Raw genomic sequence first — 16,022 nt, 5'->3', positions numbered from 1 at the left:
AAGGAATAGATATCAGCTGTACGAACAGCATCTTCCAAAGTTTCTGCTTGTACTTATTGACAAAGGTAAGTCAGTAAGTCACAAAGGTATGTCATGACATCACAATGGATGGAACTCTTGAAGTCCTCAGCTAATATGAGCTAAGTCTGCCATACTCTTTATCAACATTTTGAAGCCCACCACCTATCGAATTGTCGCGCGTTTTCCCCTGCAAATTAGGCATAGGTTTGATCTTTTGCTTTCTACAATTTCTAAACCACTGTCGATATGCCTCAGCTGCCAATTGATAAGTTTTCAGTATATATCCCTTGATAAATTAAAAACAGCACTTGCTTCTTCTGACAGTGAAGTATATGTACACCATGTCCAGTTCTTTTTTGACCATTTTAAATTTTCGATTATTTTTAAAAATGAGAAAGATATTGCTCTAAATGTTTTTCTTGAAAAGGAGGTGCTAATCTACTATTTTTTTACATCTAAAACTGAACCTTCGTGAGTTGATTGCTATTTGCTTGTCAGTTCCAATTCTTTAAATTTCAGTTGCATTCCCATCTCTTCTCTCTTCATTTTTATCTTCATTTGCATGTCTATTTCTTTTTGCATTTTTCTCTCTTTCCTTTTCATGCATGTGCACCATTTCCATCTGAAACTGAACCTTTCTCAACTCTAATTCCATCTTTTATATCATCAATCCCACTTTCAAATAGTGTAACCCTTCCTGACTTTGATCAGATTCAAAACTCTCCACCCTAGATTGTTGGTTTCACTATATAAAGTCAAAAGACCAGGGACAAAGAAATTTCCGAAATAAAATAAATTTAAATTTTAAAAACAATTTCAATTCCTCCCAGAGATTTCTGAAAATCTTAACCAGGACCAGCCCCTTCATTTCTGCTACGACTCTATGGTTATAAACTAAGTAACAGAGAGAAGCAAAACCAACAATTTTAATTATCAATGATATAAAATGAAAATATGATAGCATTATGAAGTGAATCCAAAATAATCCTGAAAAAGATATATTCAGTCCAAAAGAATGAAAGTTACTCATTAATTTCAGAACCGAATATAAACTGGTCCGACAAGAATCGTGACGTTGTCAAAATGGCGTTGTCCAGAACTCCCTTGAATAATTCACAATAGTTCCAAAATAACATTATTGTCCAATGAGCACATTCTATTTCTACCGAACAGTCCAAACAAATGTTTTTCCTCTCAAATAATGTCTAAATATTACACAAAATACGTCTGCAGACTTGGTGTTCAAACAGGAACGCAGAAATAAAAATTACTTCGAAATAGGAACGAATCTGATCGCTCAGATCTCTCCATGAATACATATTCAAAAATCTATTACGACTATATATCGCAATAAAAACCACGTTACAGATCTTACTACTCTATGTAATATTTCGAAATACCTATTCATGTGACCTAACTGATCAAATGGGAATTAACATAATTTTTCTACGATATCACCTGACAGATCTGTCCAGTTGGAAAATGGCCGAATCTCGTAAGCATATTTACTAACAAGTAGATTCATGGCAAATTTACTTTTTTAATATCTTAAAATAGACCCTATGCACGTACGAAATCCAGCTATAGCTGATCACGAAAACATACAGCCATAAAAAAGGTACAAAATGAACAAAAATATATATAAACCCCACTTCGTTATTATTGCTGTGATTATAATTATTGTTATTATTATTATTATTATTATTATTATTATTATTATTATTATCATTATTTCAATCAGTTGCGTCGCAACCACCCAAGAAATTCCCACCGAGTAATTAATTTAAATGGGAGGGTAAACTAGAATCAGTTTTCCCGAGGAGGGAGGGTGGCCATAATTTGTTATTAAAATGAAGTATCCCCCCATAACAGAATCAAGAAATATTGGCAGATGAAAACTTGCTTTGGGACAATTGTTAAGTAAAAATTGGACAATGGACACGCGAAGCATAAAGAATATCAAGTCAGTAGATGATGATTCTGAATGATTCTGTTTCTCTGTTATCTATTGAATGCATTACAGTGTAACCAGAATCGAACCTTTTGTGTCTCTGAGAAATAATTAAACGTGTCAAGAAAATAATGTACTATTTTTATGTTGTTTTTGTTGCAGTGCCGTTTGTTTAATATTCAGCTATTTGCTTTCTGGCATGATGTACATGAAATTTATGAAGAAAGCAACGGGATTAGATCTCCTTCCGAACAGAGAAATGTGGGGACATATCTTTGGATCGATCAAGGTATTGAAAATTTAAAAGATAAGAAGAGAGACCGTTGTTAACTTTCTCACCCTCTTGAAATGTGACACATTGACGTACGATTTGCATTTGTGTCCTGGACATCATATACATGATGCTTCTGGTGATTTTTAGTTGCCACATTATTCAAACTTAGGGCAATTTTTATTGGTATAATTAGATTGCCCATTAGTTTGCATGTGCTTGATAGGAACAAACTAGTTCTGTCAGGTACATGTTCATTCCACGTTACCGCTCAGGAAATGAGTATTGATTTCAAGGATACAAACATGGCGTAACATGAAATCTTTAAAGAGCAACGCAACTCCGTAGAAAAGGTGCATGACCTTTTAGACATGGACTTCGTTCGAGCAATACAGTCGAATCACATAACAAAATATAATACATATGCAAATATTTTGTGTACACACACACACACACACACACCTATATATATATATATATATATATATATATATATATATATATATATATATATATATATATATATATATATATATATAACACTGTCAGAGATCTAAAGCACCAATCTGGGATTTAGCGTTGGCCGTCATTTATTTTGTTTGTGTAACTGAAATATCGAACCCAGCATATTCCCTAGGTGCCAAATGTTGCTAATTCAAAGTTGGCAATTGTCATTCTAAGAACTAACAAAGATACGAGGGCGGCAAAACAGAGTTAAACGGTACTCTGATGTTGAACATGGTCAAAAATGTATAGAATCAAACGGGAATTTAACGTAAGACCGTCATTCTTTTGTGTGACTAGAGTATCAATACAAGCAAATTCAAAGTTTACAAATGTTCATTTGTCAGTTTCATGTAGCGTATGTCAAGTTTGGTTATTAAATATGCTATATTTTGGCTAGCTGTGAGCATGGTTTATGATTTGGAGTGTGCCCAATAGGTTTCTTAAATATGTTACAATATTCTGATAGCATTCCATTTAGCGTGTGTTAGGTTTGGTCCTTTTCTCTTTTTCCCAATGCTACAAAACGTGGCTTTTATTTTGATACAAAAATTGACCGACATTTTTTACCTAATGATAGTGGTTCTTATTTTAAAAAAATGTGTTTATTGTGTGCTGAGTGAGAACGTGACAGTAGCGTTATTCAGAGTGTTTGTGATATTGTTGAACCAGAATATGGTCAGGTGAATATAAGATTCCTGGTAATGTTTTAACAGTTTATTCAGCCGAATCATGGACTGTATATATAATAATTTCAATTTTTTTTGTTTCAATCGTTGAATTTAATTCATGCACCAAAACCCATTGTTTATTCAGTAGTCTGTGTGCTACAAAAAGACAATATGTTGTAAAGTTGCACACAGAAAGAGAAGCCTCGCTTTTTAAACTTTAATAAATGAAGAGTTAGGATTTAGGCTTGTCCCTTCCATTTTCTTGTGCAAATACCAAAAATTGAACATGAAAGTAAAACTGGCAACGTTGTAACAAAGACTATAATTCATTTAGTTCATTATCATTTTCCCATATATGTACATCTACGTTCTGGACAAAAGAAAATAGATAACCATGATGTTCACAAAACCACCTTTTCTATTTGGTCATCATTTCTGTAGAAATCATTTCTTTAAAAAGTGGGTACATGTTTAAATGGGACCTTAATACTGCGTTGATGAAGAAAATAAACTGATACTATCCACACACCATCGAATCTGATCCTTTAATTCTTATATTTGTGAACTGAATTAGTACAACATTTCTTATAAAGTCGTTTTCAATGGGAGATAATCCAAATCCATAAGAATCACGATATTCCATTATGTGGTCGGTGAGAAAATACACGACTATTGAGTGAGTTCCCTATCGAACAGAGTTCCTGTTCGACGACTGTCGTCTGTGATAATAGAAATTTGGACATCTGTTGCAGGTTGTTTTTCGTTAGGATTGTTAGAAACTGTGTACAAGCTGTGAGTCAGAAGGTTAGGTATTTATTCTGTTCACAGATAGTTTTAAGTCATGAGTTCACACTTGACATTTTCTTGAAAATATCTGTCAAGTCAGTCGATGAACAGAAAATATCGGTACTGAACGGCAAGAGTGTTACAATATACTTTGTTTTCAAGGAAGGCCATTGACGTAACGAATGGTCAGTGAAGTTTTGTTCGTCATGTTGTTTTTGACTAGGATGATCGTTTGATGACCATAACATTGAATGTTGTATGGCTAGGCGTGCAATTATTTTAGCCAAGTGATGAGTAAAACAGGATACTAAACGTTGTCATTGTTCTAACCCTCTCCTGACTCTGCTTCTGTCTCCTTCACTTGTGATCTGTGACTGGATATAAACACCATCATCGCCTATCTCCATTGCTTCTATATTCTAATGGTCTATGATCATTTCTCCAAATATGTCGATGTCCAGAGTATCGTCAAATTCTGCACACTGTGTTCGCCTGAGCTAGTACAAACTGAAGCTTCACATCAAGTTGGACTGATTTTTTTTAGGGTGGAAATGTCCTTCACCGCTGCCTTGGTCAAGATTGAAATCAAATCCTCACAGCATATTCTTCTCCATAATCATCTTAAGAAATGCTGTGGCTACTGATTTTCTCTTATCGGCCCGTGGCTTCAAAAGTGTCAAGTAATATATCAGGTAATTTGATGGGCTCAGTTATGTTCAAATGGTCTGGTACACAACGACTGACCATCTTGAATCATTTCTATCTTGGACACGTTGAAATATTGGGTCTCGGAAGAGTTTGATTGATAGCTCCGTAGAGGGCCACATTGCTGATCATGCCAATAGTTAAACGGCTGGTATTTAACCTTGGAAAATATGATCTTCGAACTTGGGTTTAGATAAGACTTCCACTCGGAGCATATAGAGTCTGGCTTCTTCGCAGTTCGCTTTGTACTCGTTAGCATTCGCCATAAAATTGAAAATGGTACTACTTCGATCAAGTCTTAGACGTACATCTACACCATTCAAAATATACTTGTTTTGCAACCACACGTCCAAGTGTAAAGGATCCATTTTTGGGGAACTGCATCCTTCTTCCATTTTCATTTCGCGGTCGTTAAATCTATCATTTAGCATTCTCATCTGCAGTCACCTCTATGTCGCTTAATTTGTTCAACGCGTCAGGTGTTCACACCACCGAGGCATACAAATCTGTGTTCTTGGCTACTTTTCCGTATGTGAAGAGATTTTCCTGTTAACCTCGATAAGGGTAAGTGTCAACGCAGATGCTTACCAGTTTGTTGTTCACTTTGTTGAACAACAAATGCATTCAATTATTGATGAGAGCCACTCTGGCATCAATGCCTTGATTGCTGTTATCCATTTAGAGAACTTGATTTTCAGGTACAAACAACTGTTATTCAGATCGATGTCATCTCCGGTTTGTCCTTTGTTCTCAATCTTAGCAAGTGGTTCAATATGACACGGTATAAAATTATATTAATTGGGATTCTTGTATCGTCATAATCTTTGGTGGCTTGGCCAACAGATCAAGTTCTGACTTGAAACATTTGCAACCTCTGCGCATAATGTTTCCTTTTTAGTAATGAAAATGTCCAATCTCTGACAACTCATTTTCTTTTCCTTTTCTTTTTTCTGGGCTGCTGTCTGTCTCTGGGGTCAGAAGAGTTTTTATGTCTTTTTCTGCTTTATCATTGCTGAAGCGTAGAGAAGTGATTAATGTTTTCGCTATTAGCGTGAAGCAAATTTGTAGGTCTCAGAGATCTTAAAGTTACTTTCCTGTTTGAATCAATACATTCCTTTTTTATTTCATTACGACTTGTTTGGGACTTTGTTGGTCAATGTGTATGTTCTAGAAAAATTCATTTTCTTCCGTCAGATTTGAGTCATTTAAAGCACACAATCATTGAATAACCATGTGTTTTTGATGGGTGCTACAATTGCAGTACAAAAAGCAACATATCTCCTAAACTGTGTCCTCTTTGTCGAGGTACTCCTCGGTACAGAGAAAACATCTGTCAAAATTCACTCAAGAATCCTTTTAGAAAATAAAGTTTGACAGTGACATTTCGTGCCTATAATACAATATTTCTTTTCAAAATCTTCTTTAATACTAATGTTGACACAGTCAGAGTTCTAGGTGAACGTCATAAGTGTTTCCTGCTTCGCCGTTAGCAGCTGTGGCAGAATCCACTTTGGGAGGAATATCTTAGTAACGAAACGGCTGTGTTATACTCTACACCAGATTACACAAACATCAGTTTCGGTCTTTCTTTCTATTCGACAGGGAAGCGAAACTACTTAAAGAATAGATCATTGTTGTGAATGTCTTTTAACAATGACGATATGTTCGTGTTTCCACTTAGAATAGCAAACTGGGAGAAAGTTTGATAGCTATTGCCGTTTTAAGAAATTCAATATCGGATGGATGGGCATTGTCATTGTACTGAATCTCCGGTGCTTTGCCAAATTGATCAGTGAAATAGCTAAAGTCATTTGGACGAGATTTTTAGCATTGAAAGCAAATCCTGCAGAAATTTTCATGCAATAAACATTCAGTTAGATATTCGCTGGTTATGGTGCTTTGGATTCGTAAATGGGAGGGTCTTTTTCGTCCAATTGTACTAAAATTTGTCTGTTAAATATTCAACGACGTACGTTGTTTGATCTCCAACAGTATTCTTGACTTTAGTGGGGTAAATGAATCTGATTTCCAGTGAGCTTAGTGATCCAAATGTATGGACAGAGATGAGTGCGTTCGTCCATCGGGTTGATGAAGGCCACTTTGGTCATCAAGCGTTGTAGTGGGGACGAGTGGTCTATGGTTGCGCAGATAGCTGAAGAGGTCGATGTGCGCCCTGAATGTTCTATGGCATTGTGGACAGGGGATAGCAGCAAAACAGACCGTGGGGTTACTGGTTCTGGATTTCCTGGCCTGCCTCCGTTGTTCTGCTGCGGATCTCCTAGTGGCCTCACAAGTTACATTACCGTTACCGATGATTGAGCGCCACCAGCTCATGTCTTGGGCAGTCTGCTCCCACGTGTCATAGGTAATGTCAACATTTTTCATTGACGTCTTCTGTATGTCCTAATTTCGTTTTATCTTGCCTCCTTTTTAGCATTTTTATTGTTTAATCTCGCCATAAAGAGATTTTTGGAAGCCGGTGGTCTGGCATGCGAGCTACATGGCCTGCTCATCACAACTGTGACTACATCATGATCGTGTATGTACTGGAAAGGCTTGCTTGGGCAAGAATCTCAGTACCTGGGATCCTGTTTTTCCACTGTACGTTGAGTATTCTTCTGCGACAAGTTGCGTGGAAGTGGTTTAACGTCTTCGCATTGCGCTGATACACTAACCAGATTTGGCAGGCGTATACTAGTGTAGGAAGTACTATCGTTCTGTACACCTTCAGCTTTGTCTGTAGATTCATTTCTTTCTGTTCCAGACATTGGCTTGTAGTCTGCCGAAGACTGCTCTGGCCTTGCAATCCTAGCATTAACTTTCTCATCGATTACGACGTTCTGGGACAGAGTACTACGAGGATAGGTGACCCTGTTCACTGTGTTGAGTTTCTGGCGGTTGGCTGTGATGCTTGGAACAGCATACGGATTTCCTGGAGCTGGCTGATACATTAATTCAGTTGTTTTTGTGTTAACTGTAAGGCCGAAGTTTTTTAAGCATTGGAGAACCTGTCAACGATGCGTTACATATCAGCTTCAGAACCAGCGTTGAGGGTGCAGTCATCAGCAAATAGTAAGTCCCTGGCGATATCTGTCGAAACCTTAGTGTTTGCTCGACGTCTCCTGAGGTTGAATAGTTTGCCACCAATTATGTATCTGATGCCGATTTCCATGTCACCATCTCTGAAGGCATCTGTGAGCATGGCTGAGAGCATGAAACTGAAACGTGTTGGCACCAATACACAACCTCACTTCACTCTGATCGAGACAGGAAAGGGTTCAGACGTCTCCCATTGTCTTGGACTCTAGGTTTCATGCCATCTTTTAATTGCTGCACCATGGTGATACATTTCCTTGGATATCCATACTTGGACATGATCTTCCATAGGCCTGCTCTAAAAACAGGGTCGAAGGCCTTGGTCAGGTCGACATAGGTGGAGAAAAGGTCCGCATTCTGCTCCTGGCTTATCTCTTGTAACTGCCTAGCAGAGAACACCATGTCGATGGTTCCACGCTCCTGCAGGAATCCACACTGGCTTTCTGGTGGGAGTCCTTGGTCAAGGTGTGATTTGAGTCGGTTGGGTAGAATCCTGGCGATGGAGAGCCAGTATATGCCTCGGTGGTTGTCACATGCCTGTCGATTGCCTTTGCGCTTATACAGGTATATAATAGTAGCGTCCTTGAAGTCTTGTGAGATCCATTATTTTTGCCACATGAGTTGAAATAACCGATGGAGCTTTTGAGTCGGAGCTGCACCACTTTCGCTGTACATATCTCCTGGGATTGAGTCTGAGCCAGGAGCCTTGCCGCTAGAGATCAGACGTATCGCTTTCTGGGTCTCTAACAGGGTTTATTGGATCACCCAATGATTCATTGACCGGATCTTGGGGAAGACATTCAATGGCTTCATCATTCATGAATGTTGGCCGGTTCAGGACGCAGTTGATGTGTTCAGCCCACATTTCAAGGATCTTCCCATTCACAATGAGGGGAGGGGATGATCCTGATGATGAGGGGCCATAGACATATATTAAAACGTCTTCATATCATGCTTGAAAGCGTAGCTTTGGATCTCATGAGATTTGTTACTCAAGCCAAGAGTCCTGCATTTGTCGAAGTTTCTGTTGAACAGTCATACATATGTTATTGAAGGCATTTTTCTTTGAGGTGGACTTGGGAGGTTTAGGTACGCTTTGTTGAGGAAATGTTTTTCAGCAAACAACTGCTTGATGTCACAATTCTCATCAAGCCAGTTCTTTTGCTTTCTGAAGGAGGGCCCTACGATTTCTGTAGTGGTGTTGTAGACCATCTCTCTAAGGGTCGCCCAGGCTGCCTCTACATTATGGGTGTCCAGAGGGGTGGATTGAACGCGGTTTACTAGAATACTGATAAAGAGCGTTTTCAGCTTAGCGATGTTCAGCCGATTTGGAATCCTTTTGCCTTGCGGACGTCTCTAAAGGCTGGATACGGATGTATAGGTTGGAGACTACAAGGCGGTGGTCAGTCCATATTTCTGCGACACACATAGGCTTCATAATCTATACATCCCTCCTGTCTCTCTTCTTGACTCTCACATAGTTGATGAGACGCCAGTGCTTAGATCGTGGATGCATCCATCTCATCCTATTGCGATTAGGGAGGCGGAAGACAGCGTTGGTGATGAGCAGTTCATGCTCTGAGCAGGTCTGAAGCAACAGAAGACTGTTTCAGCGGCCGACGCCATACTTTCCAAAGACTTCTTCCCAGGAGATGTTGTCAGAGCCAACTCTTGCACTGAGGTCGCCAAAGATGACGAGCTTGTCAGATTTGGGAACAGAGGTTATAACAGAGTAGAGTTCTTCATAAATTTTGTTTTTTGCTTCTTCCAAATTGGCTTGCGGCGTAGGCACTAACGACTGTGACATACATCTTCCATTCGAAGGCCAGTCGTTCATACCCTTTGGAAGTCCAGTTAGCTTGCTAACAAACACTGACTTCACTGCAAAGGCGACTACGGCCCCACTTCCTCTTCCGCTCCTATATAAGATGTAGCTAGCACCCCTATTACAAAGTTCACTGTCTCCTGCAAGGCGGGTTTCACTCAAGGCTGCAATGTCGATGTTGCATCTGGCATGCTCTCTGCCAATCAGGGCAGTTCTCCTCTGAGGTCTGTCAGCATCGTTTATGTCCAAAATTGTGTCCACGTTCCATCAGCTGATGTAGGGTCTCAGCCAGCTGCGGTTAGCTGGCGAGGAAAAGATGGAGCAGGCAATTTTTAGGGCACCTTTTCAAGCCCCTTCCTCATGCCATGGAGGTGAGCAGTGCAAATCCTAAAGGTTCGTAAGGTTATTTTTGTGGGGGGGTTGACACATATATTAACTCGTAATAACCGCGCAACTGACGCAGTTTGGCATGGTGCTGTTGTCGCCGACAGTAAAGTTGTGTGACCAAACTTACACTTTGGATTCCCTCAATTAGTCCATCAGTTTCCATAGACGAATGCTTGACGTCAGTCATATAGTCTGACAGAACATCTATGATTTCATATCTCGAGATACCAAGCATCAATCGAGGAGAGTTCTTATGGCAAATAAGTAACGAACAAGATGCCTGCACACTTCGACGCGTTTGTAACATTTCAAATCCAACGGATAAGTTCGATATTTTCAAAACTGACCGTGACTGATGTCTCTTCTGGTGACCAAAAAGTCACCCAAGACCTTTTGCTCGACTTTCAAAGCAATCAAGTCGCGAGTATATATCATGAACTGTTAAAATTCATGGGTCGTGACGAGAACGTTGACACGGGCTTACAGATTTCCCAGGAAGACTTTACTACTTTATACCCGATTTAATTAGTCTCGAACATCTAGACAGATGCATGGACTTGTGTAAAATTCGTTGTCGCTGTTGTAATTGAACTTCTTACGTTTTTAAATAAAATGTCGCATCCAAGTAAATTTTGCCATGTTACGCCGGTTTCATCCGGATAAAAAGCTCTGAGCCGCGACTTATAAACATACAGGAATTCATTTGAAATTTTCCTGGGACAAGTCATCCGGGACCGCACAAGTTAAATTGCCGTTTGGCTACATACTATTTGACCCTGTTTAACATGGTGACTCAATAGGGTCCGTTTCATATTACTAATATATTGCAACAGTTCCTACTTCCCTGACAAAAATAATTGGTAAAGACAGTGTATTTTTTTTTAAAAATTACTGTAATCCCATCTTTCATTTGATTCCATTGTGCCTGTCACTTCACATCTCTTCTTTCTTTAAGATTTTCTAGCGGCATTTAACAACGAGAGTTACAGAAATGTTACATGTTAGTATATACAATCCGGTTGAAGACTTCCTTATGTGCTTTCATTTTTTTTTTCAGGAAGGATTCGGGTTCACAATCCAAAAGTTGCGATTTGGTAGATCAAACTACCAGAATATATGACAATAGAAGTCAGATATGGATAAAAAAAGAGAGAAATACCAACGAATTTCGCAGACACTAAAGATATTGCTAATGACGTTACCTATGCTACTCGTCCTCGAAGGATTTTCTTCGGAATAGCTTTAATATGAAGGTCATAAACCTCTTTAATAGCGTACCTATTGTGAAATTAACGTCATGCATCTTTTGCGTTTCTTCCTCACGTGATTTAAGTTATGATGTGAAGACCAATCTTGGTTTGTTACGAAAATGTAATACGAAAATGTAATATTTTACAGCCATCTGTTTCATCTTAAAATCTAGCAAGGTGATAACAAAGAAATGAACTTTGTACTTTTTGTATCGAGTTTTTACTATGTCGCGAATTACTATTTCGGTCATCATCAATGTTTTTGCAGGTGTTAAATTAAATGATGGTAGAGGACTTGCTTTGAAGGGGATATAGTAGTAGTGGTTGTAAATATTACTGGCACTTAACCTATTCATGGACATCTCTCGCGCTATGTTTGGACAGTTATTTTTAATGTCGCAGCAAAGCGGGCGAAATGTGTAGATCCGTTTGACAAACATGGCAAAGTGCGTGTCTATTGGTGATTTCTGAAAGTCGTGTAGTATATTTTCTGCTCTGGATTTGTACAAAAAAATCGATCTTTTAGCATTTTTCGGAAAAAGATTTCTTTTTTAAGGAATCGATAAGGACTAGGAAAGAATAGCGCAGAAATAGAAATAAAAACATACATATAAAGTTTTGACTACAGTTTGGTACAATATTAAGAATGCGTGTTGCTTGTGACGTTCGATCAAGTGTCTGTTTACTGTCGAAATAGAGCGAGACACCCCACCCCCATATTAAATATTTTCTAGTATAATCTTCTGCGACCCGGGAAATTTAATGCTAGCTAATAATAAATTTTTAAAAATGGGTTCTGAGGATCTCACTTAGTCTACCCCTGCTTTTTTCTTTGCCCTTGCTTTTTTTCTTTGTCCTTTGCCCTTGCTTTTTTCTTTGCCTTTAACCCTTGCTTTTTTCTTTGCCCTTTGCTTTTTGCAAGATTGTATATATTAAACATGGCAGCATTATCTACAGTTTTGAATTGAAATAGACTCAAGTATCTGTTTCGCAATACAAATCCAATATGGAAGCCCAGAAAAGACACGCTTCGTCTTTTTTAAATATTTTTTTTCTTCTATTCCTAGATTTCTTTTTACTAATCCGATTAATAAATCAGTGTCTTGGATTAGGAAGTAAATGTGACGTGTGTCGGTTCAGAGCTTTGGTAGATTTTAGACAGTAACACAAACATGAGCTAGAAACCTTGAGTACGCTGTTATCTTGTCAAACAATAAAGAAAATAAGCAAAATTAGAAAACTCATGCTGCGGTCGCGACGCTTGCGTGAAAACACGATTTTATTAAAAATAATGTGAATACTGTACATTTTAATACCTTTCAAACCTGTGCGAGATGGGCCACCTGTTCAACAGAATCCAGATAAATGCAGCCTGTTATAATAATAATAATAATAATAATAATAATAATAATAATAATAATTATTATTATTAGTAGTAGTAGTAGTAGTAGTATTATTATTATTATTAGTAGTAGTAGTAGTAGTAGTAGTATTAGTAGTAGTAGTGGCATGTGAGTTGCAAAAAATGATATAACGTTTACTTAAGTGAGAAGTCATATACGTGAATGTTTTTAAAAACTCGGCCTAAAGCTATTAAAAAGCACAACAGAAAGTACACAAGGGAAATATCATGAAAGCAGCTGCGAAATTCGTACGAATTTCAGCCAAACTCAAAATAGCGACTTAAAGTAAAAAAAAGTCACAGAAAAAAATTACGTATGCAGCTGTTATGGGTCCGAAAATGAATGGCTTATACAGCAATTCATAACTGAAATGTCGAAAGCATTACATATGTACTATGTACAATGGTACTAATAACTGGATATGCTAAAAAAATTATTTGCTATCAACAAGATTCGCCAACTTGTATCGTCATAATTACTTATTGCAATGGTTTTCTTTTTAATAAACAAAGTTAAATTCTATCGCAGTTTTGTATCTTAATGTACATATGTTTGTATGACTTTGTAATTTGGGTCTATTTTTGTGTTATGCGACCCTATAAAAGCTGCGAGGGACACAAGTGTAAAACTTTCTGAACATCATATATATGATAAAGCAAAAATGTAGCTTCCGAATTCTTTGTACAAGTTTATCAAGATGCTTGAGTTTCGTTCGTGGTCCATTAGCATCACACACACACACACACACACACACACACACACACACACACACACACACACACACACGCACACACTAAAACGGACTTGTAAATCAGCAATATAGACCAAGAGTCAGCTAAATGCACTTTAAAATAACCAAAAACAGAAAATTGTACATAACCTAAACGCGATTAAGCATCACCGAAACGCAGTTTCATATCATAAACACAGTCCATTTAATCAAAGCTGTCTTGGAATTTCTTATATTCAATGAATGAGTGAATGAATGAATGAATGAATGAATGAATGAATGAATGAATGAATGAATGAATGAATGAATTAATCAATAATTCAATCAAACAATCAATCAATAAATCAATCAATTTGTCTCTCTTTTATATAATCTATGTGTCCGTCTGCCGGTTTGCTATTTGTACATCTATGTATCGATCAATCTATCAATGCATGTATGTATCTTTTTATTATTTTCTTTACATCTTAACATATTTGTTTTTCTTGCGTTAATTGATTATTACATTTAAAAGAGATTTTTTTGTTCAATTATTTTTTAGTTTTGTTATTTGTTATATAAAAAGGTGTAAATTTATATCGTGTACTGTCTATATTTATATATCTTTCCGTGAGCATTATGTATATCTATCTGTCTCTTTAGGGCTGTCTACATATCGGTGTATTTACGGCTTGCCACGCCTTCAGATATCTCACTGTCCTTAAATTCTTGATCATATCTTATCGAGGTATTTATGTGGCCGTAACAAAGAGCAGTTGTTTAGCTTACTTTACATTTAGTTTTAAATACATAAAACTAACCCCATAAAAAAGACTTCGTCCTGCCTCAGATTCAGCGAAGTCGGACAAACTCGGTCGTCATAGTTAATTTAGATTTCAACTTTTATTCAGCATCCTCGGTGATGTACTCAAAATACGAAGTAGTTTCAGCTGGTCTGGTAATTGTATCAATGCCGTTTCCACCAGGACTGTTTCAGAATAGAATACAGAGTAAAATCTTTCTACGGCTGCCACACCCGGGAAGAGATAAAATTGCTTCCGATGATATTCAGTAAAATAGACTAATTTCACATTGGGAAAGAAGCCGCTTAGGAGAGGGGATTGCTGAACAGAGGTGACCTTTCACGAACGTTTCACCACATTTGTGTGTGCTGTGCTGGAATATTTATGGTGGCATTGGCCTGCTTTAAATAATGAAACGAAAGAGAAAAACATTTCATGCCAATAGGAGGAAAGTATATATATATATATATATATATATATATATATATATATATATATATATATATATATATATATATATATATATGTATGTATGTATATTGTTACAAGCCTGTGCTGTTAAAATAAGTAGCATAAAAGACTGAAAGACAACAAGCTTTGTAAAATTTAACAAGTAATTTATTTCGTTAGAATACAAAGTGAAAATGAGAAAAAGAAATTACGTTATAACGAATCAAATCCCCTTATAATCCAAAAATTATAGACACAAGTCCTAATAATATAAAGTTCTGAATAAAACTCAGTCCAAGTCCTAAAGAAATCCAAAAAACTGAAGGCGATGATGTGTCTGTTATAAGTCATAGAGTGTTGATGTGTCAACAGTCTTTTGTTGAATAGCAGTAATATAGTTTCAGGTTTGAATTCTAGGGAATGTTTTTATCTAAGAATTTTATCACAGCACGTTTGTATTTCCAGAGCAAATAATCACTTGAATTCAATAATTAGAAAAAATAAGATTGCAGCCCAAAACTATTGGTAACAACATATAATATATAACTTGAAAGTGCTAGATGTTAAAGCTTTAATGACTAAGTCCTCTCAGTTACAAGGTTATATAGTTCCTGCTTGACATCAGGTCACGATTAGCATGTTCTAAAATAAAAACCATTACCTAATGGGAAATAACCTTCTAGAATGATCCTGATGTTAAAAAAATCAATAATCTTGATTATATATAATTCACGTAGGAAATTCCAAATCCCTGACCAAAATAAACATATTTTCGTCTTCTAATATCTTCCTGATATTAAGCCCTTAAACAGAGTGAATAATTTAGCTATGTATTAGTTGTTTACACAAAATAAAAATTAAAAAAGTCAATTACGTCAAGCAGAAATGAACTCGATTTTAGACAACGTCAAGTCCAGCGTAACAAGCCAAAAAGGGTTTCTTTACGGAGCGATTTCAACTCTGACGTGAATTCCGCTAGAAGTCACATGCATCCCCTGATTCCAAAGATTTCCATACAACTACTGTTGTAAATTGTAAAGTCCAACGCGTCCAAACTATAAATAATTTTACTCTAATTAATATAAGACTACAGATCTCACAACTTCACATTTGCCTGTCAACCTCACAACTGCATGGTTTCTCCTCATAGCGTTCCGTAATGTACCGCCAGTATTTCACGCCGTGAAACT

The sequence above is a fragment of the Sinohyriopsis cumingii genome, chromosome 17 (genome assembly GCF_028554795.1).
Source record: "Sinohyriopsis cumingii isolate HCF-2022 chromosome 17, ASM2855479v2, whole genome shotgun sequence".
Classification (NCBI taxonomy): domain Eukaryota; kingdom Metazoa; phylum Mollusca; class Bivalvia; order Unionida; family Unionidae; genus Sinohyriopsis; species Sinohyriopsis cumingii.
The sequence above is the reverse complement of the archived record's forward strand: the minus strand, read 5'-3'. Positions refer to the sequence as shown.